Source organism: Staurois parvus, unplaced genomic scaffold (genome assembly GCF_062004578.1).
Source record: "Staurois parvus isolate SC_StPar_1 unplaced genomic scaffold, SC_StPar_1.0 ptg000308l, whole genome shotgun sequence".
In the NCBI taxonomy this organism is placed as follows: Eukaryota; Metazoa; Chordata; class Amphibia; order Anura; family Ranidae; genus Staurois; species Staurois parvus.
The window spans coordinates 2300583-2327806 of NW_028318104.1; the positions used below are offsets into that span (position 1 = coordinate 2300583).

The following is a 27224-nucleotide window of genomic DNA, read 5'->3' on the forward strand; positions in this document are numbered from 1 at the left end:
ATTCATCAGCACCCAATTCACTTTTGGAATAAACTTCACTTTGAAATCAAACAATTTGGTATGGCTCTCCAATCTCTATATCAGAGTTTTGAATACACAACCCAGGGTGACTGTAGGAACCCCTAGATTTGCAGAAGCTTACTACGTACTAATCAGATACCCTACAGGGACGACACCAACATAATAAGTGACATTAATTTGAACAAAAAACCATCACCCACTTCAAGCCCCAGGTTTCATCACCATCCACCTTCCTGAGTATTTAAAACAATCACATAATATTCACACAAATTTCACCCAAGATTAACAACATTTTCTACTTGAATCTGATTAGAGTTGGGTGAAAGCTATGAAAATCTTGTGTGAAAAATATTTATAAGTAGATCCCTAGAGCAGGCCATAGACGTTTGAGATTCAAACCATGTGTGGGCAGGCTGAATCTACCCAGCCTGTCAGATTGATGTGATTATTGCTAGTGGCTAGTACAGCCGCTAGCAGTAAACATCATTTTCTCCCAATGTGGATGGCTACCCCTGCCCCCCCACCACCCAGAGAACACAACGGCTCCACGGGAGGGATTCCCTCATCAACACTGACTGTGTTGATGGGGGTTTCAGGAAAGAATATTGTTTTGTCTATGGTCAGCTTGATAGTCGCTACTCATGTCTATTTTTTGCTGTTATATAAACATGTTTGTGTATTCAGTTCAGGTTTAAATACGACAATAAAACATTTTGGAATAAATATACAGCTTAGAAGTCCAGCACTTGAGGCCAATATGGCAAATATCTCCACAGCCACCATGTGTTTCCCTCTGGTGCTCAGATAGGCCGGGATCATGGCAATCCAGACACTGCAGAACACCAGCATGCTGAAGGTGATGTACTTGGCCTCATTAACCACTTGTCTACCAGGCACTTATACCCCCTTATTTACCAGGCCAATTTTCAGCTTTCAGCGCTGCCGCCCTTTGATTGACAATTGCGCGGTCATGCAACATTGTACCCATATGAAATTTTGATCATTTTTTTCTCACAAATAGAGCTTTCCTTTGGTGGTATTTAATCGCCACTGGGCGCTTTACTTTTTGTGCTATAAATTAAAAAAGTGCAAAAAATTTGAAAAAAAAAAGTTTCTTTGTTTCTATTATAAAATTTTTCAAACAGGTATTTTTTCTCCTTCACTGATGTGCGTTGATGAGGCAGCACTGATGGGCACTGATAGGCGGCACTGATGGGCACTGATAGGCAGCACTAAAGGGCACTGATAGGCAGTACTAATGAGGTGGCACGGATAGGCGGCACTGATAGACAGCACTAATGAGGTGTCACGGATAGGCGGCACTAATATGCAGCACTGATAGACGGCACTGATAGGTGACACTGATGATGGGTACTGATAGACGGCACTGACTGGCATCACTGCTGGGCACTGACTGGCGGCACTGACTGGCACAACCCCGGGCACTGACTGGTGGCACTGACTGGCAGCACTGCTGGGCTGCACTGGTGGGTGGCACTGGTGGGCAGCACTGGTGGGTGGGCACAGGTGGGTGGCACTGGTGGGCACAGGTGGGTGGGCACAGGTGGGTGGCACTGCTGGGCACAGGTAGGTGGCACTTCTGGGCACAGGTGTGTGACACTGCAGAGTGGCACAGGTGGGTGCACTGCTAGGCACAGGTGGGTGCACTGCTGGGCACAGGTGGGTGATCTGCTGGGCACAGGTGGGCGGAGCTAGTGGGCGCACTGCTGGACACAGGTGGGCGGAACTTGCGGGTGGCGTTGCTGGGCACCGATCATCAGGGCACTGATCATCAGTGCCCTGATGATCGGTGCCGATCTCCGCTTCTCGGCACTACTTTCCTCACGATCTGACAGCGTGAGGAAAGTGCAGCCGAGAACCGGCACTTGCATTTCCCTGTGATAAGCGTGTCATTGGACACCGCTGATCACGTGGTAAAAGGCCGGTATGATTGGCCTTTTACCACATCACGTGGTCAGCTGTGTCCGTAGGACACAGCGATCACGGAGATCGCCGGGTGCGCGCCCCCTGGGGAGCACAGGAGAGCGCGTTCTGGGAGGACGTCATATGACGTCCACTCAGAACTGGCCGGCCGCAGTTTAGCCGTCATTCGGCTATCTGCGGTCGGCAACTAGTTAAAACTGTCCGGTAATGTCCTCACTAGAGATGAGCGAAGTATTCAAAAATTCGATTCGACTGATTCGGCGAATTCGTGGAAAAATTTTGATTCGAGTCGAATATATTCGCTGCGAATTTAACTTAAAAAAGGGTGTTTCTAGGCTTCAGAGAGCCTTTATATTAGTGCAGAACACTGTACCTTTAACTTAAATGCCCTTGGAGTCTGCTGGGGAAGAGAAATAATACTGACAGTCAGTATGACATGCAGATGAGTGCCGTCGATCTTAGAATCACCGCACACTTCACTCATTTGGGCAGTCACGGGGCCAAAACCAGAGTGTGGAGCCACAGTGTGGCGGTGGAGGCAGCAGCAATGGGAGGCCATACAGCACCCTATGACAAAAATGGAAACCACCAGCAGTGTGAGGAGACCTGAAAGTGGCACATGGCAGAGTGTGGCGATGGAGACAGCAGCAATGGGAGGCCGTACAGGGACCCATGACACACTCTGGACCTGGCAGCAGCATGAGGAGGCGGTACAGGGGCCCATGACAGATTACGGGCCTGGCAGCAGCATGAGGAGTCGGTACGGGGGCCCATGGCAGATTAGGGGCCTGGCAGCAGCTATGGGAGGCCCGTAATCTGCCAGCACCCTATGTCAAAAAATTGAACACACCAGCAGTGTGAGGAGACCTGAAAGTGGCACATGGCATGAGACACTGTGGACCTGGCAGCAGCATGAGGAGGCGGTACAGGGGCCCATGGCAGATTAGGGGCCTGGCAGCAGCTATGGGAGGCCCGTAATCTGCCAGCACCCTATATCAAAAAATTTAACACACCAGCAGTGTGTGAGGAGACCTGAAAGTGGCACATGGCAGAGTGTGGCGATGGAGACAGCAGCAATGGGAGGCCGTACAGGGACCCATGAGAGACTCTGTACTTGGCAGCAGCATGAGGAGGCGGTATAGGGGCCCATGGCAGATTAGGGGCCTGGCAGCAGCTATGGGAGGCCCGTAATCTGCCAGCACCCTATGTCAAAAAATTGAACACACCAGCAGTGTGAGGAGACCTGAAAGTGGCACATGGCATGAGACACTGTGGACCTGGCAGCAGCATGAGGAGGCGGTACAGGGGCCCATGGCAGATTAGGGGCCTGGCAGCAGCTATGGGAGGCCCGTAATCTGCCAGCACCCTATGACAAAAAATGGAACACACCAGCAGTGTGAGGAGACCTGAAAGTGGCACGTGGAAGAGTGTGGCGATGGAGACAGCAGCAATGGGAGGCCGTACAGGGACCCATGACAGACTCTGGACTTGGCAGCAGCATGAGGAGGCGGTATAGGGGCCCATGGCAGATTAGGGGCCTGGCAGCAGCTATGGGAGGCCGGTAATCTGCCAGCACCCTATGTCAAAAAATTGAACACACCAGCAGTGTGAGGAGACCTGAAAGTGGCATATGGCATGAGACACTGTGGACCTGGCAGCAGCATGAGGAGGCGGTACAGGGGCCCATGGCAGATTAGGGGCCTGGCAGCAGCTATGGGAGGCCCGTAATCTGCCAGCACCCTATGACAAAAAATGGAACACACCAGCAGTGTGAGGAGACCTGAAAGTGGCACGTGGAAGAGTGTGGCGATGGAGACAGCAGCAATGGGAGGCCGTACAGGGACCCATGACAGACTCTGGACTTGGCAGCAGCATGAGGAGGCGGTATAGGGGCCCATGGCAGATTAGGGGCCTGGCAGCAGCTATGGGAGGCCGGTAATCTGCCAGCACCCTATGTCAAAAAATTGAACACACCAGCAGTGTGAGGAGACCTGAAAGTGGCATATGGCATGAGACACTGTGGACCTGGCAGCAGCATGAGGAGGCGGTACAGGGACCCATGGCAGATTAGGGGCCTGGCAGCAGCTATGGGAGGCCTGTAATCTGCCAGCACCCTATGACAAAAAATGGAACACACCAGCAGTGTGAGGAGACCTGAAAGTGGCACATGGAAGAGTGTGGCGATGGAGACAGCAGCAATGGGAGGCCGTACAGGGACCCATGAGAGACTCTGGACCTGGCAGCAGCATGAGGAGGCGGTATAGGGCCCCATGGCAGATTAGGGGCCTGGCAGCAGCTATGGGAGGCCCGTAATCTGCCAGCACCCTATGACAAAAAATGGAACACACCAGCAGTGTGAGGAGACCTGAAAGTGGCACATGGAAGAGTGTGGCGATGGAGACAGCAGCAATGGGAGGCCGTACAGGGACCCATGAGAGACTCTGGACCTGGCAGCAGCATGAGGAGGCGGTATAGGGCCCCATGGCAGATTAGGGGCCTGGCAGCAGCTATGGGAGGCCCGTAATCTGCCAGCACCCTATGTCAAAAAATTGAACACACCAGCAGTGTGTGAGGAGACCTGAAAGTGGCACATGGCAGAGTGTGGCGATGGAGACAGCAGCAATGGGACGCCGTACAGGGACCCATGAGAGACTCTGGACTTGGCAGCAGCATGAGGAGGCGGTATAGGGGCCCATGGCAGATTAGGGGCCTGGCAGCAGCTATGGGAGGCCCGTAATCTGCCAGCACCCTATGTCAAAAAATTGAACACACCAGCAGTGTGAGGAGACCTGAAAGTGGCACATGGCATGAGACACTGTGGACCTGGCAGCAGCATGAGGAGGTGGTACAGGGGCCCATGGCAGATTAGGGGCCTGGCAGCAGCTATGGGAGGCCCGTAATCTGCCAGCACCCTATGTCAAAAAATTGAACACACCAGCAGTGTGTGAGGAGACCTGAAAGTGGCACATGGCAGAGTGTGGCGATGGAGACAGCAGCAATGGGAGGCCGTACAGGGACCCATGACAGACTCTGGACTTGGCAGCAGCATGAGGAGGCGGTATAGGGGCCCATGGCAGATTAGGGGCCTGGCAGCAGCTATGGGAGGCCCGTAATCTGCCAGCACCCTATGTCAAAAAATTGAACACACCAGCAGTGTGAGGAGACCTGAAAGTGGCACATGGCATGAGACACTGTGGACCTGGCAGCAGCATGAGGAGGCGGTATAGGGGCCCATGGCAGATTAGGGGCCTGGCAGCAGCTATGGGAGGCCCGTAATCTGCCAGCACCCTATGTCAAAAAATTGAACACACCAGCAGTGTGTGAGGAGACCTGAAAGTGGCATATGGCAGAGTGTGGCGATGGAGACAGCAGCAATGGGAGGCCGTACAGGGACCCATGACAGACTCTGGACTTGGCAGCAGCATGAGGAGGCGGTATAGGGGCCCATGGCAGATTAGGGGCCTGGCAGCAGCTATGGGAGGCCCGTAATCTGCCAGCACCCTATGTCAAAAAATTGAACACACCAGCAGTGTGAGGAGACCTGAAAGTGGCACATGGCATGAGACACTGTGGACCTGGCATCAGCATGAGTAGGCGGTACAGGGGCCCATGGCAGATTAGGGGCCTGGCAGCAGCTATGGGAGGCCCGTAATCTGCCAGCACCCTATGTCATAAAATTGAACACACCAGCAGTGTGTGAGGAGACCTGAAAGTGGCACATGGCAGAGTGTGGCGATGGAGACAGCAGCAATGGGAGGCCGTACAGGGACCCATGAGAGACTCTGGACTTGGCAGCAGCATGAGGAGGCGGTATAGGGGCCCATGGCAGATTAGGGGCCTGGCAGCAGCTATGGGAGGCCCGTAATCTGCCAGCACCCTATGTCAAAAAATTGAACACACCAGCAGTGTGAGGAGACCTGAAAGTGGCACATGGCATGAGACACTGTGGACCTGGCAGCAGCATGAGGAGGCGGTACAGGGGCACATGGCAGATTAGGGGCCTGGCAGCAGCTATGGGAGGCCCGTAATCTGCCAGCACCCTATGACAAAAAATGGAACACACCAGCAGTGTGAGGAGACCTAAAAGTGGCACATGGAAGAGTGTGGCGATGGAGACAGCAGCAATGGGAGGCCGTACAGGGACCCATGACAGACTCTGGACTTGGCAGCAGCATGAGGAGGTGGTATAGGGGCCCATGGCAGATTAGGGGCCTGGCAGCAGCTATGGGAGGCCCGTAATCTGCCAGCACCCTATGTCAAAAAATTGAACACACCAGCAGTGTGAGGAGACCTGAAAGTGGCACATGGCATGAGACACTGTGGACCTGGCAGCAGCATGAGGAGGCGGTACAGGGACCCATGGCAGATTAGGGGCCTGGCAGCAGCTATGGGAGGCCCGTAATCTGCCAGCACCCTATGACAAAAAATGGAACACACCAGCAGTGTGAGGAGACCTAAAAGTGGCACATGGAAGAGTGTGGCGATGGAGACAGCAGCAATGGGAGGCCGTACAGGGACCCATGACAGACTCTGGACTTGGCAGCAGCATGAGGTGGTGGTATAGGGGCCCATGGCAGATTAGGGGCCTGGCAGCAGCTATGGGAGGCCGGTAATCTGCCAGCACCCTATGTCAAAAAATTGAACACACCAGCAGTGTGAGGAGACCTGAAAGTGGCACATGGCATGAGACACTGTGGACCTGGCAGCAGCATGAGGAGGCGGTACAGGGACCCATGGCAGATTAGGGGCCTGGCAGCAGCTATGGGAGGCCCGTAATCTGCCAGCACCCTATGACAAAAAATGGAACACACCAGCAGTGTGAGGAGACCTGAAAGTGGCACATGGAAGAGTGTGGCGATGGAGACAGCAGCAATGGGAGGCCGTACAGGGACCCATGAGAGACTCTGGACCTGGCAGCAGCATGAGGAGGCGGTACAGGGGCCCATGGCAGATTAGGGGCCTGGCAGCAGCTATGGGAGGCCCGTAATCTGCCAGCACCCTATGTCAAAAAATTGAACACACCAACAGTGTGTGAGGAGATCTGAAAGTGGCACATGGCAGAGTGTGGCGATGGAGACAGCAGCAATGGGACGCCGTACAGGGACCCATGAGAGACTCTGGACTTGGCAGCAGCATGAGGAGGCGGTATAGGGGCCCATGGCAGATTAGGGGCCTGGCAGCAGCTATAGGAGGCCCGTAATCTGCCAGCACCCTATGACAAAAAATGGAACACACCAGCAGTGTGAGGAGACCTGAAAGTGGCACATGGCATGAGACACTGTGGACCTGGCAGCAGCATGGGGAGGCGGTACAGGGGCCCATGGCAGATTATGGTCCTGGCAGCAGCTATGGGAGGCCCGTAATCTGCCAGCACCCTATGACAAAAAATGGAGCACACCAGCAGTGTGAGGAGACGTGAAAGTGGCACATGGCAGGGGCATGATTCATGGCGGAATTTCTCAGTTGTGTCAGGAACTGGTGGTTTTAAATCCAGACTAATCCACGCCTGATTCATTTTCACAAACGTGAGTCTCTCCACACTTTGGGATTCGTGTCCTCCGCGGAGTTACAATACCTCCTGCCGCACTAAACACGCGCTCCGATGCCACGCTACTGGTCGGGCATGACAGCCTTTCAAGGGCAAATTCAGCTAGTTGGGGCCAAAGGTCAAGTTTTGTTGCCCAGTAGTCAAGGGGATTGTCTACCTCGGTTGGCAGGGTGCTGTCCAAGTAGGCCCAAGCCTGTTGTTTGAGGTCCTGCTCCAGGTCCACCTGATGCTGCTGCTGCGGCTGGTTAGTAGTTTCCTCACTGCGCTGGTGAAGAAAGCTACTCATCATCGACTGCAGACTGAGGCAGCCGCTGCTGGTGGAGCTACCACTGCTCCTACCACCCCACCCCTCCCCTGCTGCCATGGCAGCGGAACGCGAGCGCACAGGGCCCACAGTGTCTGAGGATGGCAGAGACCAACTGACTACATAGGTAGTTTTTATAGTACGTTATTTTGGCCTCCCTCTCAGCAGGTGTGAAAAAGGCCACCATTTTTGAACGGTAGCGAGGGTCCAACAAGGTGGACAGCCAAAAGTCATCCCTCTGTCTGATGGTTATTATTCGGCTGTCGCTACGCAAGCAACCGAGCATGCTATGGGCCATTTGTGCCAAGGAATGCGAGGGACTCCCTGCCTCCATCTCCACAGCATACTGCCACGGTGCGTCTGGGTCCTCTGTCTCCTCCTCCTCCTCCTCCTCTACCAGATGCTCCTGCTCCTCCACTCCTGTCCGCTGAGTGGAAAAACCACCCATTTCACTCAATAATTCCTGAGCACAAATGGCCTCCTCAAAGGGCCTGAGCAAGCGGCAGGTGTCACGCATGAGCTGCCAATGGCTGACATCGAAGTTACACAGGGGAGTACCTTTATCCACTTGTAACATCAGGAAATCGGTGATGGCCTTTCGCTGTTCGTAAAGGCGGTCTAACATGTGTAGGGTTGAATTCCACCTTGTTGCAATGTCGCAGATCAGGCGATGCTGTGGATTTCCGTTCTGCCGCTGCAGCTCAAGGAGGGTGTGCTTTGCGGTGTAGGAATGGCTGAAATGCATGCAAAGTTTACGTGACATTTTAAGGATGTCTTGCAGTGGGATGGTGGATTTTAGGAACCGCTTGACAACCAGATTGAACACGTGAGCCATGCATGGCGCATGGCACAACCTTCCTTGACGCAGGGCAGACACCATGTTCTTTCCGTTGTCGGTCAACATGGTTCCGATTTTCAGTTTGCGCGGAGACAGCCATCTGTCGATTTCTCTGTTCATTACACTGAAAAGTTCCTCCCCTGTGTGACTACGTTCGCCAAGGCATACCAGGTGCAGCACAGCGTGACACCGTTGCGCCCTGCACATGTGATATGCCGGTCGGGTAATGGGACTTGGCACGGGGGTGGCGGCTGAGGACACGAAGGAAGAAGAGGTGGTAGAGGCGCACATCTTTTGTGGACCAAGGACGTGCAAACGTGGAGGCAAAAGCGGCGTGACCTGTCCAAGTTGCTGGTGCGGCTGTGATGGCACCACGTTCACCCAGTGGGCCGTAAATGACATGTACTGTCCCTGACCGTAGTTACAGCTCCACACGTCGGCGCTGCCGTGCACTTTGGCAGAGACCGACATGCTCAAAGACTGGCCCACCATCTCTTCTACATGTGAATGCAGGGCTGGCACTGCCTTTTTGGCGAAGAAATGACGGCTTGGCACTCTCCACCGCGGCGCGGCACAAGCCATCATTTCTCGGAAAGGACTGCAGCACCAGCAACTTGGACAGGAGGACGTTCAGCTTTTGCACCGTCGGGTGCGTGCTCGCAAACTGTTGTCTCTTGGAAACGGATTCCAAGAAAGACTGCTGACGGAATCCGTGAAGAGGAGTAGCAGGAGAAGGAGCATCTGAACGAGCGGAAGATGCCAACGAGCGACAACTCCCCTCAGCAGAGGTGTTGGAGCCTTGACTGGCTGATAGAGGGCGATTGACGTCGGGTGACGGAGCAAGTAACGGAGCGGGTGATGGAGCGGGGGCTGGGGCGGGCAGAACCACCGTATCTTTATCACGGTTTTCCCAGGCCACCAAATGGCGACGCTGCATATGCTGCCGCAACGCTGTAGTCCCAACATGGGCCCCCTGGCCACGCTTGACTTTCTGGCCACATAGTCGACATACGGCTACGTTTACTTCCTCGGGCGGCTTGACGAAAAATTGCCACACCGCCGAGTAGGAAACTTTGCCCCCGATACTCCTCACTGGCTGACTGCTGCTTCCTCCGTGCACACCGGCACCACTACTGGCCATGGTTGTAGGCTGCAGTGGAGCTGGTGCTCTACTCCGTGGCCGTTTGCCTCCACTGACACTGCTGCGACCCTGCTGCCTCCTGGGCAACCCACCGACTATTTTGCTCGCTGCCAAGCTGCCACCCTCTTCTCCTGATGATGCGGAAGCAATAGCCTGATGACGACGAGGCTGCCAAGTGCGATCAGCCTCATCATCATCAATTAGGGTCTCCGCCTCACTACTAGCCCCCTCGGCTGCGTGTGGGTCAGGAGACAGACCTGTCTCTAGATCGGCTACTGAGCCACTCTCCTCGCCACTACTTCTTCGCCTGGCTGCTGAAGAGGCGGATGTCTCCCCCCGTTCCTGACCGCCCTCTGTTTGCTCTTCCTCACTGTACAGTGGGGCTGAGCCCATAGCATGCGATACTTCGCTTGGTGAGGGAACACCAAAGGACAGGGGCAGGTAGAGGACACGTGATTTCAGTGGGCTTGCTCCCGGGCCATGCCAACTAACGGTTGTGTCTGACGTACCCACCGACCGTTGGCTGTAGGTGTCAGAGGTGACCTGGGAAGAGGAAGACGACCAAGCCAACCAATCGATGACGGCAGGGTTGTCGGTGGAGACACGACCGCTGTATGACACCGGGAGCACTGGCCTCTGGCTGCGAATAGTGCTGCCTCGACCCCTTCCTCTGCTGCCACGTCTGCTCGCTCCTAAAACATTGCCTCCTCTGCCACTCCTCTGCATGTTGTCTGACATACTCTTTAATTAAACGATTCTGTGTCCCTGAGTAACAATTCTGTGTCTGTCCCTGAGTAACAATTCTGTGTCCCTGAGTAACGTTTCTGTGGCCCTAAGTAACAGTTCTGTGGCCCTCAGTAACAATTCTGTGTCCCTGAGTAACAATTATGTGTCCTCAGTAACAATTCTGTGTCTGTCCCTGAGTAACAATTCTGTGTCTGTCCCTGAGTAACAATTCTGTGTCCCTAAGTAACGTTTCTCTGGCCCTAAGTAACAGTTCTGTGGCCCTCAGTAACAATTCTGTGTCCCTCAGTAACAATTCTGTGTCCGTCACTGAGTAACAATTCTGTGTCTGTCCCTGAGTAACAATTCTGTGTCCCTGAGTAACAATTATGTGTCCCTGAGTAACAATTCTGTGTCCCTGAGTAACAATTCTGTGTCCCTGAGTAACAATTCTGTGTCCCTCAGTAACAATTCTGTGTCCCTGAGTAACAATTCTGTGTCTGTCCCTGAGTAACAATTCTGTGTCCCTAAGTAAAGTTTCTGTGGCCCTAAGTAATGGTTCTGTGGCCCTCAGTAACAAATCTGTGTCCCTCAGTAACAATTCTGTGTCTGTCCCTGAGTAACAATTCTGTGTCCCTAAGTAACGTTTCTGTGGCCCTAAGTAACGTTTCTGTGGCCCTAAGTAACGATTCTGTGGCCCTAAGTAACGTTTCTGTAGCCCTAAGTAACGTTTCTGTGTCCCTAAGTAACGTTTCTGTGGCCCTAAGTAACGTTTCTGTAGCCCTAAGTAACAGTTCTGTGGCCCTCAGTAACAGTTCTGTGGCCCTTAGTAACAATTCTGTGTCCCTCAGTAACAATTCTGTGTCTGTCACTGAGTAACAATTCTGTGTCCCTAAGTAACGTTTCTGTGGCCCTAAGTAACGGTTCTGTGGCCCTCAGTAACAATTCTGTGTCCCTCAGTAACAATTCTGTGTCTGTCCCTAAGTAACAATTCTGTGGCCCTAAGTAACGTTTCTGTGGCCCTAAGTAACGTTTCTGTGTCCCTCAGTAACAATTCTGTATCCCTCAGTAACAATTCTGTGTCTGTCCCTGAGTAACAATTCTGTGTCCCTAAGTAACAATTCTGTGGCCCTAAGTAAAGTTTCTGTGGCCCTAAGTAACGTTTCTGTGGCCCTAAGTAACGATTCTGTGTCCCTAAGTAACGTTTCTGTGGCCCTAAGTAACGGTTCTGTGGCCCTCAGTAACAAATCTGTGTCCCTCAGTAACAATTCTGTGTCTGTCCCTGAGTAACAATTCTGTGTCCCTAAGTAACGTTTCTGTGGCCCTAAGTAACGTTTCTGTGGCCCTAAGTAACGTTTCTGTGGCCCTAAGTAACGTTTCTGTGTCCCTCAGTAACAATTCTGTATCCCTCAGTAACAATTCTGTGTCTGTCCCTGAGTAACAATTCTTCTTCCCTAAGTAACGTTTCTGTGGCCCTAAGTAACGGTTCTGTGGCCCTCAGTAACAATTCTGTGTCCCTCAGTAACAATTCTGTGTCTGTCCCTGAGTAACAATTCTGTGGCCCTAAGTAAAGTTTCTGTGGCCCTAAGTAACGTTTCTGTGGCCCTAAGTAACGATTCTGTGGCCCTAAGTAACGTTTCTGTGGCCCTAAGTAACGTTTCTGTGGCCCTCAGTAACAAATCTGTGTCCCTCAGTAACAATTCTGTGTCTGTCCCTAAGTAACAATTCTGTGGCCCTAAGTAACGTTTCTGTGGCCCTAAGTAACGGTTCTGTGTCCCTCAGTCACAATTCTGTATCCCTCAGTAACAAGTCTGTGTCTGTCCCTGAGTAACAATTATGTGGCCCTAAGTAACGTTTCTGTGGCCCTAAGTAACAATTCTGTGGCCCTAAGTAACGTTTCTGTGGCCCTAAGTAACGTTTCTGTGGCCCTCAGTAACAAATCTGTGTCCCTCAGTAACAATTCTGTGTCTGTCCCTAAGTAACAATTCTGTGGCCCTAAGTAACGTTTCTGTGGCCCTAAGTAACGGTTCTGTGGCCCTCAGTAACAATTCTGTATCCCTCAGTAACAATTCTGTGTCTGTCCCTGAGTAACAATTCTGTGGCCCTAAGTAAAAATTCTGTGGCCCTAAGTAAAGTTTCTGTGGCCCTAAGTAACGTTTCTGTGGCCCTAAGTAACGATTCTGTGGCCCTAAGTAACGTTTCTGTGTCCCTAAGTAACGTTTCTGTGTCCCTAAGTAACGGTTCTGTGGCCCTCAGTAACAATTCTGTGTCCCTCAATAACAATTCTGTGTCTGTCCCTAAGTAACAATTCTGTGGCCCTAAGTAACGTTTCTGTGGCCCTAAGTAACGTTTCTGTGGCCCTAAGTAACGATTCTGTGGCCCTCAGTAACAAATCTGTGTCCCTCAGTAACAATTCTGTGTCTGTCCCTAAGTAACAATTCTGTGGCCCTAAGTAACGATTCTGTGGCCCTCAGTAACAAATCTGTGTCCCTCAGTAACAATTCTGTGTCTGTCCCTAAGTAACGTTTCTGTGGCCCTAAGTAACGTTTCTGTGGCCCTAAGTAACGATTCTGTGGCCCTAAGTAACGTTTCTGTGGCCCTAAGTAACGATTCTGTGGCCCTAAGTAACGATTCTGTGGCCCTCAGTAACAATTCTGTGTCCCTGAGTAACAATTCTGTGTCCCTAAGTAACGTTTCTGTGGCCCTAACTAACGATTCTGTGGCCCTAAGTAAACGTTTCTGTGGCCCTATGTAACGTTTCTGTGTCCCTAAGTAACGTTTCTGTGGCCCTAAGTAACGATTCTGTGTCCCTAAGTAACGTTTCTGTGTCCCTAAGTAACGTTTCTGTGGCCCTAAGTAACGTTTCTGTGGCCCTAACTAACGTTTCTCTGTCCCTAACTCTCTCCCTGAATACAGCCAGGTCTGCCTCTGTTGAATGACTGGAGGCAAATGGAGAATTCTAAAATGGCCGCCATTTATAGCTCGACCATTACACTGTGCTGGCTGGCTGGCTGCTGATTGGCTAATGCGATCACATGTCATGAATGAATGCATTATGGGTCAGCGCGCCTTGTCTGCGCGCCTTCCTAGACATCCCCGCTCCGTCGCCGCACATGTCGCCGCCATTTTAGGAAAAATTTTGATTCGCGCATCCGAAGTCTGCTTATTTTTGGATTCGACGCGAATCGAAATTTTCCTAATATTCGAAACGAATTCCACTTCGCCAAGTTCGATTCGCTCATCTCTAATCCCCACCATGAAAGCCAGAAGAAAACTCACAGCTGCCAGAAACCCCATATAACCCAACACAGAGTAGAACCCGATAACTGACCCTTCATTACACTGAATGACGATCTTGTCCTGATAAGAGTGAGTGTCCATTTCCATATAAGGGTGAGAAGAGGACATCCAAATGATACATATTATTACTTGAATGGATGAACACACGGATACTATGGAATTGGCCAGTTTGGTTCCAATCCATTTCCTCCAGTAGCTGCCAGGTTTGGTGGCTCTGAAAGCGATGTAAACAATGATTGTTTTAGCAAGAAGAGAGGAGATGGCTATGGAGAAGATGACTCCAAATGTCATGACACGGAGTATACAGGTTATATCCAGTGGCTGGCCAAGGAACAAGAACACACAGAGGAAACTCAACAAGATGGAGACAAGGAGAACAAAACTCAGATTTCTGTTATTAGCTTTGACGATGGGGGTGTTCCGATACGTAATAAAAATCCCCTTTATTGCAACAGTCACAATGCAGAGTAAAGCAGAAACTGTTAGGAATACTTTAGAAATGCCATCATTGTAGGAAAGGAATTCAAGGAGTTTTGGAATACACTGATATTTGTTCTCATTGGGCCATTCTTCCTCAGGGCAATTCATACAGTTCTCACTGTCTGCAAAGAGCAATAGATATAACACAGATTAATTTTTATTCTCAATAATTAAACAGTCATTTGTAAAGGAGCAGTGGGAATGCAAATTGTACATACAGTATATTTACTGATGTTTTTCAGTACTGGGAACTTGTCAATAAACCAATTATGCTCATTGCACCAAAACAACCAATAATGTTCTAGGGAAGTAGGTATGTTGACATTAGTTGCTATGATGTTGGCAGGTGGTCTGCCCACAAAAATGGCAACTCAGGATGCTAATCCAGGGCAGTTGGCATGCAAGGCCATCCCATCATTCAGGAGAGGATGGAAGTCTCGCTTCCAAACATTTACCACACTACTGTGGGGCTTTGATGTGAAGAGGGGACTGTGTGATGGGGGAACTGTGTAATGAGAGTTTTGTGATTTGGAAGGGCCCTGCAACGGGTCTACTCTGAAGTGCTTAGAAGACTAGGTAAGGGGAGAACCTGATATGTTGGGGGGACTTTGACATATAATGGGTCTTTGATGCAAAGGGAGAACTCTAATGTATTGGTGGGGACTCTGACATGCTGGGGGAGGGTGCCACATCTGAAAAATGTTGAGAAATACTGAGCTAAATATATCCTCCTGAGGCTACCCAGTTTTCAACCAACAATTGGAGACACTGCATAGGTCTCCACTCATCCATGTCCTTATGGACCTTTTTTCGTGCACTGGTGAGCAGTCTTGTTGAAACAGGAAGGGGTCATCCCCAAATCATTCAAAAAAAGTTGGAAGCATTAAATTGTCCAAAATGTCTTGGTATGCTGATGCCTTAAAAGTTCTCTTCACTGGAACTAAGAGGCCAAGCCCACCGCTGAAAAACAACCCCATGCCATAACCCCCCCTCCACCAAACCTTACACTGGGCACAATGCAGTCAGGCAGGTACCATTCTCCTGGCAACTGTCAAACCCAGACACGTCCATCGGATTGCCAGACAGAGAAGCATGATTTGTCACTCCAGAGAACATGTCTCCACTGCTCTAGAGTCCAGTGGCGGTGTGCTTTACACCACGGCATCCGATGTTTGCATTGCATTTGTTGATGTAAGGCTTGGATGCAGCTGCTCGGCCATGGAAACCCATTCCATGAAGTTCTCTACATACTGTTGTTGTGATAATCTGAAGGCCATACCAATTGCGGAGGTCTTCAGCTATTGACTCTGCAGACAGAGGGCGACTTCTGTGCACTGTGCGCTTCAGCATGCGCTGACCCCGCCCTGTCATGTGACGTGGCCTACCACTTCATGGCTGAGTTTCTGCTGTTAATAATTGTATATACTATATTACCACCAACAGTTGAGCGTGGAATATTTAGTAGCCAGGAAATGTCACAGATGGACTTATTGCACAGGTTTCAACCTATCACGGTACAACGCTTGAATTCATTGAGCTCCTGAGAGCGATCCATTCTTTCACAAATGTTTTTAGAAGCAGTCTGCATGCCTAGGGGCTTGATTTATACACCTGTGGCCATGGAGGTGATTGGAAAACCTAAATACAATGATTTGGAGGGGTATCGCAATACTTTTGGCAATATAGTGGACCGCCCCATTCTTTAATGCAGGTAGATATCCTTGGGAAGGTCTCTTCATCTCTAAGTTACTATATTATCTTAATATTGACAGATTCCATTTATCATCATTATAATTTATTGTGAGATTTTGAGCAACAACCTCCTTCCCTCAGGCAGAGCATTGAAGATGGGTCATGGATGGGTCTTCCAACATGACAACGACCCGAAGCACACAGCCAGGATAACCAAGGAGTGGTTCCGTAAGAAGCATATCAAGGTTCTGGAGTGGCCTAGCCAGTCTCCAGACCTAAATCCAATAGAATATCATTGGAGGGAGCTGAAACTCCGTGTTGCTCAGCGACAGCCCTGAAACCTGACAGATCTAGAGGAGATCTGTGTGGAGGAGGGGGCCAAAATCCCTGTTGCAGTGCAAACCTGGTCAAGGACTACAGGAAACGTCTGACCTCTGTAATTGCAAACAAAGGCTTCTGTACCAAATATTAACACGGATCTTCTCAGGGGTTCAAATACTTCTGTTCAGCCGTGCAAGACAAATACATTCTTTACAAATCATACAATGTAATTTCCTGAATTTTTTTTTAAATTCTGTCTCAGAGTGGGAATGCACCAACAATGTGAATTTCAGACCCCTCCATGATTTCTAAGTGGGAGAACTTGCAAAATCGCAGGGTGTTCAAATACTTCTGTTCCTCACTGTGTATTGAGCCAAATATGGAAATGTGGTACAGATTATAGCAATGGTCATTGTTTGTGAATGATAGAGTATACATGGAGGTATTAAAGAATACAGAACTCTAATACGCATCATTCTTTTCACATGAGTTTATAACCATCTGATAATAACATTTTAGCAGTGACACTTGTTTGTACCCATATGTTTTTTAAACTTTTTTTCTTTATTATTCAGTAAATTAGGGATTTTGGTAAACTCCATGAGGGAAAATCTGTAGCATCCATGCCTAATTAATTTCTTTGTAATCTCAAAAAATACACTGTAATGTTTGGTTTAGGAAAATGCCTGCCTCAGTTCTCCTTCTACATTGCAGCCTTACCAGGCTGCTTACATACTGCCCAGCCACTATATGATATTTTTGGCTATTGTCACGTAAATAGTACCCTTTTTTGTTTCTTAAAATCTGCCATGTCAGGCTGCATGCACGGTGACTCCAAAGATGGCTGCATAATCTGGGAGCTCCGTCCCGCTCCAGCCAGTTCTTTACTGCTACAGCAGCTACATAGTGCTACCTCTACTGGACAGCACACTGGTACTGGGGTAAGCCCAGAGGCACTCATTTATGCCTGGAGGAACAGCCCAGAGAACCCTTTCCCGTCAACTGGGAGTCTGTGGCCCGGAAATCAGGTCTCCCAAGATGGCGTCCAAACCACAAGCCAAGGAATATACTGCAGGAGAGGGCTCCATAGCTGATGATGACTCCCTATCACAATGCCCGCATATCAGTGGAGGGCTGCATGTAAGCACTCCTCCACTCTCTGTACCATCTTCGGCCTCCACTGAATCCCTCCTGGATCACACATTGGGCATCTGTCCACTTGGCACCCTCCATCATTACCAGGGACTCCCTCCAGCCCTACTACCTCGTTGGTTGCACAAAAACTCCCAGCTAGACACTATATGGACACAACTCTCATGTTTAATAGGTCCTCAGAGCTTTTAGACCGCAGCCTATCCCACACGATGGTACAGATTACCAAGGATATAACGGCAAATCTACAAAATCTGGGCTGCCGTATTAAAGCCATTGAACAGAAACTAGACTTAACAGTCTCCCAGGCCAACCAAAACACCTCAATTATAGGAGCTACAGGAACAACTGGAAGGGGCTCTAGCCCCTTGAGTTCGAAAACAGGTCTAACCAATACAATTTTAGGATTTTTAGGATCAGAGGCCTCTTGGAATATTTCAAAGACGTGCAGTCCATCGTCCGCAATTTCATCAAGGACCTCTTTCCTGATATACCTGATCACTGACTGGAATTAGATAGGGCCCAGCGAGCCTTACAGCCTCACAGGGCAGATGGTCTGCCCAGAGACATAGTGGTTAAGCCACACTTTTACCCAGTGGAGGAAGAAATTATGAACCTATCACACTCCACTGGCTCCTTATCAATCCAAGGTCATCCTATTCAGATCTTTGCAGACATATCCCCTACCACTATTCAAAAAAGGAGATTTCTTAAACCTTTCCTGATGGTGTTGTCGCAAAAAGCAATTTAATACTGGTGGACCTTTCCATTCCGCCTACACTTTCCGCACTAAAACAAGCAATACTCATTTTCTTTATTCCGGGAAGGCAAATCTGTGCTTCTTCACCTGGGCATAATCTCGCAAGCCCCACCAATTTCCTCTTCTCACAAGAGTGCAGGAGCTGCTAAAAGGCCCACACCTTATAGCCCGTAAACTCCTGTCTGGCAAAAGTCACAAACCAAGAAATCCAGGGACTCTCACCCTACTTGATTGAGGAAGCCCCCATATGGCATTCTACCTGCTGGAATACTATTTTTGTTTTCTGCCAGAAACACCCTTTGTCTCCTCTGATGTCCTTCTGAGGAAGGTCCCTCTGGTCTCTACTACATTCTAGAAGAAAACAAATTGAGCCAATTTGTGTGAACTGATCATATTTGTACACTTGATAATATGTGCAGCTATTGCAGTTCATTTGTTTGTATTCTCAGATGCTAGTTCTATATTTCACAGTTTGTTAATTTTTCTAGCCTAGGGCAGTTTTGTTTGCTACGGACAGTTCTTAGGATGGAGCAGTAGCCATGTTCCTCCACCTGCTTCATGGATTTGGAAACCGAGGTCACACAAGACAGGTCATCCCCCCCCCCCCCCCATTGGCAGTTGGCAATATTGGACAGGGTTAGGGAGCTTCCTACCTGCCCATGAGTTTGATATTGGGATATTAACCTTATCTCTTTTTTTCCCACTCTCTGCTTCTATTTGACAATTTTTTCTCTGATATCAGGTTGGAAGTCCTTCATCGTCTCCTGCTGGTGCACTTGCCCAGGACCCAGGAGTAATAAATTTCCTGTTTGTTGCTTTGGGGTTTGCTTGTTAAATGACTGTGGATCAATAGCGTCCCCCTATTCTCCACACTGTGGAGATAATAACAATAACCCACATCCCTCAATTTTAAGAATTGTCAACTCTAATACCCAGGGTTTGAACTCACACTACCACTCTCAAAAAACTGATGTTCTCCTCCTGCAGTAAACGCATTTTCCTAGAATTTATAATCCATCATTTATCAATCCTAAATATCCAACCTTTTACCTGGCCAATGCAGAGGGTAAGACTAGAGCAGTGGCCATTCTATTTTCCAAGAGGGTTTCCTTTACCCCTACATTAGAAATTAAAGACTCAGAGAGTCACTATCTACTCCTTAAAGGCTCCCTAGAAGGCACATTATTCACTTTTAATTTCACTAATAATTTTAAACTATGCCCTGAACCAGGGTCAAACTCAATTTTTCATCTCAATGCTGCAAGTCCTTGCTCCCCATGTTGAAGGGACCATTGTCTATGGTGGAGACTCCAATATCCATTTGGACCAAAGCCTTGATAAATGACAGCCATCTGTTTCCCACTTAACCACTTGCAGACCGCACTATAGCCGAATGATGGCTACAGCGCAGTTGTCCAGTTCTGGGAGGGCGTCATATGATGTCCTCCCAGAACGTGCCCTCCCGTGTGCCCCCAGAAGCACACACACGGCGATCTCTGTGATCGCTGTTTCCAATGACACAGCAGATCACGGAGTAAATATAGTTGCCAGTTATCGGCAGCACTTTCCTCATGCTGTCACAGACGAGATCGGCACATATTATCAGGGCACTGATGATTAGTGCCCTGCAATGCCACCCAGCAGTGCCACCCATCAGTAGCCATCAGTGCCTCCCAGCAGTGCCGTCAGTGTGCACAGCCACCCCGAGCAGTGTGCTTACAGAAAAGCACCCCCCCGCGCTCCCTAGTAAAACACTCCCAGCACACAGTTAACCCTTTGATCACCCTTACTTTAACCCCTGCCTACCCAGTGCCATTAGTACTGTTTCAGTGCTTTTTATTAGCACTGATCACTGTATTGGTGTCAATATGAATGTCAGTGACACCAAGTTAGTTCCCCCCAGTGTCAGAAAGTCCACCGCAGTCTCACTGATCTAGTAGAAAAAAAATCTCATTATTTATTCCGCCATTTGTAAACGCTATAACTTTCACATAAACCAATTAATTTACACGAATTGGGATTTTTTTTTAGCAAAGACATGGAGCAGAATACTTTTTGGCCTAAATTTGTGACGAAATTTGATTTTTTTACATTTTTTTACTGGACATGTTTAATAGCAAAAAGTAAAAATATAGTTTTTTTCTCAAAATTGTCAGTCTTTTTTGCTGATAGAGCAAAAAAGAAAAATGACACAGGCAATAAAATACCACCGAAAGAAAGCTCAATTCATGGGAAAAAAAGGACACAAATTTAATTTGGGTGCAGCGTTGCAATGACCATGCAATTGTCAGTAATATTAACGCAGCGCCGTAACACAAAAAAAGGCCTGGTCAGAAAGGGGGGCAAATCCTCAGGAGGGTGAGGGATTAATGATACCACCAAGACAAAGTCTGACTATCGCCAAGCTACCTCCTCACTTTCAGGGACAAATAGATATTTGGTGCAAATTACACGCCACCTCCGGGAATTATACTCATTTCTCTTGTCCACATAAGACCTTTGCTAGAATCGATCATATCCCTTTGATCTCAAGAGCATTTATCAGAGACACGGAATGGTTACATAGTTACATAGTTAGTCTGGCTGAAAAAAGACAAAAGTCCATCCAGTTCAACCAGAAAAAAAAAGTTATAATTCTATACCCATAGTTGAGCCAAAGGAAGGAAAAAAAAAATAAAGCACGATCCAATTTACTCCTTCAGGGGAAAAAAATCCTTCCTGATCCCCCAAGAGGCAATCGAATATTCCCTGGATCGACTTTACCTATAAATATTAGTATCCAGTTATATTCTGTTTTTTTCAAGGAAAGAATCCAGGACTTTTTTAAAGCAATCCACTGATCTGGCCAGAACCAACTCTTGAGGGAATCTATACTACATTTTTAAAGCTCTTTCTGTGAAGAAACCTTTACATGTTTGGAGATTAGATCTCTTTTCCTCCAAACATAAAGAGCGCCCCCTTGTCCTCTGTGATGACCTCAGGGGGAATAACTACACCGAGTTCACCATATGAACCACTGAAGTATTTATACATGGAGATCATATCCCCCCTTATGTATTATACATGGAGATCATATCCCCCTTATGTATTATACATGGAGATCATATCCCCCCTTATGTATTATACATGGAGATCATATCCCCCCTTATGTATTATACATGGAGATCATATCCCCCCTTATGTATTATACATGGAGATCATATCCCCCCTTATGTATTATACATGGAGATCATATCCCCCCCTTATGTATTATACATGGAGATCATATCCCCCCTTATGTATTATACATGGAGATCATATCCCCCCTTATGTATTATACATGGAGATCATATCCCCCCCTTATGTATTATACATGGAGATCATATCCCCCCTTATGTATTATACATGGAGATCATATCCCCCCCTTATGTATTATACATGGTGATCATATCCCCCTTATGTATTATACATGGAGATCATATCCCCCCTTATGTATTATACATGGAGATCATATCCCCTCTTATGTATTATACATGGAGATCATATCCCCCCTTATGTATTATACATGGAGATCATATCCCCCCTTATGTATTATACATGGAGATCATATCCCCCTTATGTATTATACATGGAGATCATATCCCCCCTTATGTATTGTACATGGTGATCATATCCCCCCTTATGTATTATACATGGAGATCATATCCCCCTTATGTATTATACATGGAGATCATATCCCCCCTTATGTATTATACATGGCGATCATATCCCCCCTTATGTATTATACATGGAGATCATATCCCCCCTTATGTATTATACATGGAGATCATATCCCCCCTTATGTATTATACATGGAGATCATATCCCCCTTATGTATTATACATGGAGATCATATCCCCCCTTATGTATTATACATGGAGATCATATCCCCCTTATGTATTATACATGGTGATCATATCCCCCCTTATGTATTATACATGGTGATCATATCCCCCCTTATGTATTATACATGGAGATCATATCCCCCTTATGTATTATACATGGATATCATATCCCCCTTATGTATTATACATGGAGATCATATCCCCCCTTATGTATTATACATGGAGATCATATCCCCCTTATGTATTATACATGGAGATCATATCCCCCCCTTATGTATTATACATGGAGATCATATCCCCCCTTATGTGTTATACATGGAGATCATATCACCCTTATGTATTGTACATGGAGATCATATCCCCCCCCCTTATGTATTATACATGGAGATCATATCCCCCTTATGTATTATACATAGAGATCATATCCCCCCTTATGTATTATACATGGAGATCATATCCCCCCTTATGTATTATACATGGAGATCATATCCCCTCTTATGTATTATACATGGAGATCATATCCCCCCTTATGTATTATACATGGAGATCATATCCCCTCTTATGTATTATACATGGAGATCATATCCCCCTTATGTATTATACATGGTGATCATATCCCCCTTATGTATTATACATGGAGATCATATCCCCCCTTATGTATTATACATGGAGATCATATCCCCCTTATGTATTATACATGGAGATCATATCCCCCCCCTTATGTATTATACATGGAGATCATATCCCCCTTATGTATTATACATGGAGATCATATCCCCCCTTATGTATTATACATGGAGATCATATCCCCCCTTATGTATTATACATGGAGATCATATCCCCCCTTATGTATTATACATGGAGATCATATCCCCTCTTATGTATTATACATGGAGATCATATCCCCCCTTATGTATTATACATGGAGATCATATCCCCCCTTATGTATTATACATGGAGATCATATCCCCCTTATGTATTATACATGGAGATCATATACCCCCTTATGTATTATACATGGAGATCACATCCCCCCTTATGTATTATACATGGTAATTATATCCCCCCCTTATGTATTATACATGGAGATCATATCCCCCCCTTATGTATTATACATGGAGATCATATCCCCCTTATGTATTATACATGGAGATCATATCCCCCCCCTTATGTATTATACATGGAGATCATATCCCCCCTTATGTATTATACATGGAGATCATATCCCCCTTATGTATTATACATGGTGATCATATCCCCCCTTATGTATTATACATGGAGATCATATCCCCCCTTATGTATTATACATGGAGATCATATCCCCCCCTTATGTATTATACATGGTGATCATTAGAGATGAGCGAATCGAAGTATCCGAAGTGGAATTCGAGTCGAATATCGGAAAAATTTCGATTCGTGCCGAATCCGAAAAATAGCCTAATTCGGACGCGCAAATCGAAATTTTTCAGAAAATGGCGGCTGACATGTGCGGCGACGGAGCGGGGATGTCTGGGAAGGCGCGCAGACAAGGCGCGCTGACCCATAATGCATTCCTCAACGACATGTGATCGCATCAGCCAATCAGCAGCCAGCCAGCCAGCACTGTGTAATGGTCGAGCTATAAATAGCGGCCATTTTGGAATTCTTCATTTGCCTGCAGTTATTGAACAGAGGCAGACCGCTCTGTACTAGGGACAGGGACAGAGTTAGGGCCACAGAAACGATAATTGGGGACAGAGAAAAGTTACTTAGGGACAGAGAACCATTACTCAGGGACACAGACTTGTTAATGAGGGCCACAGAATCGTTATTTAGGGACAAAGAAATGCTAGTTAGGGCCACAGAATTCATAATCAGGGACAGACAGAATTGTTACTCAGTGCCAGAGAATTGTTACTTAGGGCCACAGAAACGTTATTAGGGCCACAGAATTTTTACTCAGGGACAGACAGAATTGTCACTGAGTGCCAGAGAATTGTTACTCAGGGACAGACAGAATTGTTACTGAGTGCCAGAGAATTGTTACTTAGGGCCACAGAAACTTTAATTAGGGCCACAGAATTTTTACTCAGGGACAGACAGAATTGTTACTGAGTGCCAGAGAATTGTTACTCAGGGACAGACAGAATTGTTACTGAGTGCCAGAGAATTGTTACTTAGGGCCACAGAAACTTTACTTAGGGCCACAGAATTTTTACTCAGGGACAGACAGAATTGTTACTGAGTGCCAGAGAATTGTTACTCAGGGACAGACAGAATTGTTACTGAGTGCCAGAGAATTGTTACTCAGGGCCCCAGAAACTTTACTTAGGGCCACAGAATTTTTACTCAGGGAAAGACAGAATTGTTACTGAGTGCCAGAGAATTGTTACTCAGGGACAGACAGAATTGTTACTGAGTGCCAGAGAATTGTTACTTAGGGCCACAGAAACTTTACTTAGGGCCACAGAATTGTTACTCGCACAGACACAGAATTGTTACTCGCACAGACACAGAATTGTTACTGAAGGCCACAGAACTGTTACTTAGGGCCACAGAATTGTTACTCGCACAGACACAGAATTGTTACTCGCACAGACACAGAACTGTTACTGAGGGCCACAGAATTGTTACTTAGGGCCACAGAATTGTTACTCGCACAGACACAGAATTGTTACTCAGGGCCACAGAACTGTTACTTAGGGACAAAGAAACACTAGTTAGGGCCACAGAATTCATACTCAGGGACAGACAGAATTGTTACGGAGTGCCAGAGAATTGTTACTCTGGGCCACAGAAACTTTACTTAGGGCCACAGAATTTTTACTCAGGGACAGACAGAATTGTTACTGAGTGCCAGAGAATTGTTACTCAGGGACAGACAGAATTGTTACGGAGTGCCAGAGAATTGTTACTCAGGGCCACAGAAACTTTACTTAGGGCCACAGAATTTTTACTCAGGGACAGACAGAATTGTTACTGAGTGCCAGAGAATTGTTACTCAGGGACAGACAGAATTGTTACTGAGTGCCAGAGAAGTGTTACTTAGGGCCACAGAAACTTTACTTAGGGCCACAGAATTGTTACTCGCACAGACACAGAATTGTTACTCGCACAGACACAGAACTGTTACTGAGGGCCACAGAAACTTTACTTAGGGCCACAGAATTGTTACTCGCACAGACACAGAATTGTTACTCGCACAGACACAGAACTGTTACTGAGGGCCACAGAACTGTTACTTAGGGCCACAGAATTGTTACTCGCACAGACACAGAATTGTTACTCAGGGCCACAGAACTGTTACTTAGGGACAAAGAAAAGCTAGTTAGGGCCACAGAATTCATACTCAGGGACAGACAGAATTGTTACGGAGTGCCAGAGAATTGTTACTCAGGGCCACAGAAACTTTACTTAGGGCCACAGAATTTTTACTCAGGGACAGACAGAATTGTTACTGAGTGCCAGAGAATTGTTACTCAGGGACAGACAGAATTGTTACGGAGTGCCAGAGAATTGTTACTCAGGGACAGACAGAATTGTTACTGAGTGCCAGAGAATTGTTACTTAGGGCCACAGAAACTTTAATTAGGGCCACAGAATTTTTACTCAGGGACAGACAGAATTGTTACTGAGTGCCAGAGAATTGTTACTCAGGGACAGACAGAATTGTTACGGAGTGCCAGAGAATTGTTACTCAGGGCCACAGAAACTTTACTTAGGGCCACAGAATTTTTACTCAGGGACAGACAGAATTGTTACTGAGTGCCAGAGAATTGTTACTCAGGGACAGACAGAATTGTTACGGAGTGCCAGAGAATTGTTACTCACGGCCACAGAAACTTTACTTAGGGCCACAGAATTTTTACTCAGGGACAGACAGAATTGTTACTGAGTGCCAGAGAATTGTTACTCAGGGACAGACAGAATTGTTACTGAGTGCCAGATAATTGTTACTTAGGGCCACAGAAACGTTATTAGGGCCACAGAATTGTTACTCAGGGACAGACAGAATTGTTACTGAGTGCCAGAGAATTGTTACTTAGGGCCACAGAAACTTTAGTTAGGGCCACAGAATTGTTACTCAGGGACAGACACAGAATTGTTACTGAGGGCCACAGAACTGTTACTTAGGGCCACAGAATTGTTACTCGCACAGACACAGAATTGTTACTGAGGACCACAGAACTGTTACTTAGGGCCACAGAATTGTTACTCGCACAGACACAGAATTGTTACACAGGGACACAGAACTGTTACTGAGGGCCACAGAACCGTTACTTAGGGCCACAGAATTGTTACTCGCACAGACACAGAATTGTTACTCGCACAGACACAGAATTGTTACTCGCACAGACACAGAATTGTTACTGAGGGCCACAGAACTGTTACTTGGGGCCACAGAAACGTTAATCAGGGACACAGAATTGTTACTGAGGGCCACAGAACTGTTACTTAGGGCCACAGAATTGTTACTCGCACAGACACAGAATTGTTACACAGGGACACAGAACTGTTACTGAGGGCCACAGAACCGTTACTTAGGGCCACAGAATTGTTACTCGCACAGACAGAATTGTTACTCGCACAGACACAGAATTGTTACTCGCACAGACACAGAATTGTTACTCAGGGACACAGAACTGTTACTGAGGGCCACAGAACTGTTACTTAGGGCCACAGAATTGTTACTCGCACAGACACAGAATTCTTACTCGCACAGACACAGAATTGTTACTCAGGGAAACAGAACTGTTACTGAGGGCCACAGAACTGTTACTTAGGGCCACAGAATTGTTTCTCGCACAGACACAGAATTGTTACTCGCACAGACACAGAATTGTTACTGAGGGCCACAGAACTGTTACTTGGGGCCACAGAAACGTTAATCAGGGACACAGAATTGTTACTGAGGGCCACAGAACTGTTACTTAGGGCCACAGAATTGTTACTCGCACAGACACAGAATTGTTACTCAGGGACACAGAATTGTTACTCAGGGACACATAATCGTTTAATTAAAGAGTATGTCAGACAACATGCAGAGGAGTGGCAGAGGAGGCAATGTTTTAGGAGCGAGCAGACGTGGCAGCAGAGGAAGGGGTCGAGGCAGCACTATTCGCAGCCAGAGGACAGTGCTCCCGGTGTCATCCAGCGG

The 27224-nt window shown here is 47.6% G+C and overlaps 2 pseudogenes; one reads left to right on the top strand and one right to left on the bottom strand.

Moving 5' to 3' along the window:
- Positions 1 to 656: 656 nt before the first annotated feature.
- On the bottom strand, positions 657 to 14407 carry LOC149457663 (vomeronasal type-2 receptor 26-like; annotated as a pseudogene).
- Positions 14408 to 17613: 3206 nt separating this feature from the next.
- On the top strand, positions 17614 to 18215 carry LOC149457664 (uncharacterized; annotated as a pseudogene).
- The last annotated feature ends 9009 nt before the right edge of the window (positions 18216 to 27224 follow it).